The following is a 4,767-nucleotide window of genomic DNA, read 5'->3' on the forward strand; positions in this document are numbered from 1 at the left end:
TAACAAAATAACCATACTTAAAATATAACCTGCCTAAGAGCAAAACTAAGCTTAAAATTTGTCAGAACTAAAACTGAAATTATTCCAACTATTCCAACGTACCAACGAGCCAAGTCTAAAATAACTTTTAACGAACCCAAGCCAACTTACCAATGTACCCAACTCTGGAAACGGTAAAACTAACCAACGAAACAAACTCTACAATTAGTCACCTTACCGACGAATCAATTTAAAAAGTTGTCCAACTTACCAACCTAAGTACAAAATGTACCCAATCTATCAACCCAAATCTAAAATTCATCCAACTTTCCAACAAGCCGAAGTCGAAATGAGTCAAACTGCCATCAAACCCAATTCTAAATCAATCAACAAAATGAAATCTAAAATTACTCCCATTACCTAAGTTCAAATTGGTCCAACCTACCAACGAGTTAAATTCACTATTTTCGTGGTCCGCTTGACCAATTAATACTTTTCAATTAATTAAGGTTTTTAGTTGAGATGAAAAAAAGTTAATGGCACGAGAGAGATTCGAACTCACGACCTTCGGCTTTATACGCCGCTGCTCTACCACCTGAGCTATCGTGACCTCGATCCACTCGGACATCAACTACCCACCTCAACACCCACTCTCAACTCTCAAAATGGCAAAAGGAGGGAAAACTCATGAGGTGGGGTTGAGATGGGTAGTTGATGTCCGAGTGGATCGAGGTCACGGTAGCTCAGGTGGTAGAGCAGCGGCGTATCAAGCCGAAGGTCGTGGGTTCGAAACCCTCTCGTGCCATTAACTTTTTTTCATCTCAACTAAAAACCTTAATTTATTGTAAACTACCAACGAGTGTAAGACTAAAATTAGCTCATCTTATGACTAACCACAATCTAAAATTAGGTCAAGATAACAACAAACCCAACTTTAAAAATAGTCAATGTACCACAAACCCAAGTATAGAATCGGTCAAACCAACCAACGAACCAAAGTCTAAAATTAGTCACCCTCCCAATGAACCAATTGTAAAAGATGCCCAACTTGCCAACGAGCCCAAGTCCAAAATGAGTCAACCTGCCATAAACCCAATTCTAAAATTAGTTAAACTTCGCCCCTAACATAATTCTAAATTAATCAACCTATCAACAAACTCAAATCTAAAATTAGTCCAATTACCGATGTACCTATGTTTCAAATTGGTTCAACCTACCAATGAGTACAAGACCAAAATTAGTTCATCGTATGACTAACCAAAATCTAAAATAAGGTCAAGCTAACAACAAACCCAACATTGAAATTAGTCAATGTACCAAGAAACCCAAGTCTAGAATCGGTCAAACTAACCAACGAACCAAAGTCTAAAATTAGTCACCCTACCAATGAACCAATTATAAAAGTTGTCCAACTTACCAACGAACCCAAATCTAAATTAATCCAACTTGCCAACGAGCCCAAGTCCAAATTGGTTCAACCTTCCAATGAGTATAAGGCCAAAATTAGTTCATCGTATGACTAACCAAAATCTAAAATTAGGTCAAGCTAACAACAAAGCCAACTTGAAATTAGTCAATGTACCAACAAACCCAAGTCTAGAATTAGTATAAAATGTGTTCTCCCAATCAATCAGCCCAGGTCTAAAATTAGCCAGACTTACCATTGAATCAAAGTCTAAGGTTCACCCAACTTGCCAACGAACACTAGTCCAATAGCCAACTTGCCAACAAACACAACTCTAGAATTAGTTAAATCTTCCAACAAACCCAAGTCTAAATTAATTAACCTATCAACAAACCCTTGTCTAAAATTAGTCCACTTTACATATGTACTCCAGTTACAAATTGGTAATAAAAACTAAAATTAGTCGATCCTATGACTAACCAAATTCTAAAATTAGCCCAAGCTAACACCAAAACCAACTTTGAATTTCATTCTACCAACGAACTCAAGCCTACAATTAGTCCAACTTACGAAACAACCCAAGTGCACTTACCCTACCAACGAGCATAAGTCTAAAAGTAATCCATCCTATGAACAAACCCTTAAATTATTGCAAGCATCAGTCAACCCTAGTTTAAAATTAGTCTACCCAACGAAACAAATTTGAAAAATTTGTACCCTATCAACCAACACAAGTTTTATATTGGCCTAACTTACTAACGTATTCAATCCATTTACGAATGTATCAAAGTAATATGACAGTAAAAAATGTATTTTCGACATACAAAAACCACTTATTCAATACTTTTTAAAATTTAAATTTCAAGAGCTTTCGTCGAAGTTTGAACTCAGAAAAGTCAACATTACTTGGGGAATACAAAATACAAAATAAATTTCAGTACTAGCAACACTCTTAATGGACTATGCAACACTTATAATACAAGCGATTCCAAACGAAAAGTTTCATCCAATAGATGACAAACCACGATGAACAATATCTCGTCTTGATGTGCGAATTATCTCAGACATATGTACAAGAGAGTTTGGTGGGATTAATAGATACTGACCTGTAACGATGATTAATTGCTAGTTCGTAATCCTTGACATACCGACCAATGTCGTAATGTTTGCATACTAATAATTTATTGTTAAAAATAATTATAATTTAACTGTCAATGATTTCATATTTGGTTTAAATACTTTTAATAAAATAAAAAGAAGGAAATATTTATCCGAAATATCAGCATGATACCAAACCAATACTAAATTTTATCTTAATCACACTTAACCAACTGAAAACTAAAATTGGACGAACCTTCCAGAAAAACCAAACCCAAAATTTGATTTACTAACGTAATCTATGTTCACGACTAAAATTAGTCTACCAACAAGTCTGAAAATAGTTCAAATTGCCAACAAGCCCAACTCTAAAATTAACCAACCTACCAACTAACGTAAGTGTAAAATTACACTATCTCACAAAAACGAACCATAACCTAAAATTACTCCAAGTTAACAACCCAAGCCTAAAGTTAGTCAACTTACCAACAAACCCAAGTCTACAAATAGTTCACCTTACCAACTAACTCAAGTCTAAAAATAATTCAACTTACCAACTTACTCAAGTCTAAAAATAATTCAACTTACCAACTAACTCAAGTCTAAACATAGTTCAACTTACCAACTAACCCAAGTCTAAAAATAGTTCAACTTACCAACGAACTCAAGTCTAAAAATAGTTGAACTTATCAACGAATCCAAGTCTAAAAATAATTCAACTTACCAACGAACCCAAGTCTAAAGATAGTTCAACTTACCAACAAACCCAAGTGTAAGATTAGGCCAACTTACCAACGAACATAAGTCTAAAATTAGTCTTCCTACCAACGAACCCAAATTTAAAATGAATTAATCTTATGACCAAACCTAAATCTAAAATTAATCCAATTTTCTAACGAGTCCATGTCTAAAATTAGTCTACTACCGACTGGTCCAGGTCAAAAATGTCTCTTATCTATCAAAGGCTAAATCAGAAAATTAATTTTACAAAACAACCAACCCAAGTCTAAAATTTTTAGCACACTACCATCCAATCCAAACCTAGATTAGTCCTCCTTACAAACGAGCCCTAATCTAAAGTTATTCCAACCTAAGGAACGACCTACAATTTACCTAAGTTACCAACGAACCAGTTTGAATTTGCCCACGAAGCCAAGCCTCAAAATAGGCCGATTTACCAATAACCGGAAATCTAAAATAGACCAACTTTTCAAATAACCCAAAGCTAAAATGAATTCCTCTTACCAACGAACCCAAGTCGAAAGTTCGTCCAATTTACCAAGCGAAAAATTAATTCAAACAAATTAACTCATGCTTAAAGGTATTTCAACTTACTATCACATCTACAACATGTCCAATTTACCAGCTAAGCCAGGGATCAAATTAGTCCAACTTATCAATTACGTCAAGCATAAAATTAGTTCTACTTACCATCTAACCTACATCTAAAATTTGTCAAATTTATCAACCAATCCAATTGTAAAATTAATCCTTAAGTAATTAATTTAATTAAATTAATTAAAACGAATCCTAGCCAATTTACCTGAACCAATTTTCCTACAAACCCTAGCCAGAAATTAGCCCAATTTATTCAAGTCTACAATTAGTCCTAATTTCCAACTAAAAAAAAGCATACAATTAGTCCAAGGCTAAAGTTATTTTAATTTACCCACGAATCCAAGCCACGCATTACTATTGGCTTATCAACGAGCCCAAAACTAAAGTTAGTCCAAAATACCAAAAAACCTAAACTTAAAATTAGTCCAACTTACTAACTAGTCCAAGTTTAAAGTTATTCTAATTTACCAACGAATCCAAGCCTCGAATTAGTACTGCTTGCCAACGAGCCCTAGACTAAAGTTAGTCCAATTTACTGACCAACCCACGTCTAAAACTTGTATAATAAGCAATTTAATTATAAAATCTTGTGATAGTTTGGGGGAAATCTTCTCATTTCGCCTATTTTCATCTTCTTGCTTTCTCTCTAGGGAAAAGTTGACTTTAATGGAAATGTAGTTTGTGATGGAAGCTAAAAAGCAAACAGGGTTTTTCTTTGTTTATTAAAAGTGTATATTTAGTTTTTATCAATCCGAAAACTTTATTAGCTTGTTTAAGTTAATTGGATTCAGCGTTAATCGCGATAGTGTGGTTTCAAATGTTTGAGTTGAACTCGAAGTAGAGGGAAATTGGGGGAGCTGGGACACTTTTTTAGACCAATCAGAGCTCGCCAAACCCCACCACCAATTAGGCCACGCCCCCTTTACCCCCTCCCCTTCCCCCACCCC

General features: G+C 34.8%; 1 non-coding gene across 1 annotated transcript; it reads right to left on the minus strand.

Annotated features, from left to right (window-relative positions):
• Positions 1-516: 516 nt before the first annotated feature.
• On the minus strand, positions 517-589 carry Trnay-aua. The gene has a single exon. It is a non-coding gene; the product is annotated as a tRNA-Tyr (tRNA).
• Positions 590-4,767: the final 4,178 nt, after the last annotated feature.

This window comes from Cimex lectularius, unplaced genomic scaffold (genome assembly GCF_000648675.2).
Source record: "Cimex lectularius strain Harlan isolate CLEC.00 unplaced genomic scaffold, Clec_2.1 scaffold10, whole genome shotgun sequence".
Taxonomy (NCBI): Eukaryota; Metazoa; Arthropoda; class Insecta; order Hemiptera; family Cimicidae; genus Cimex; species Cimex lectularius.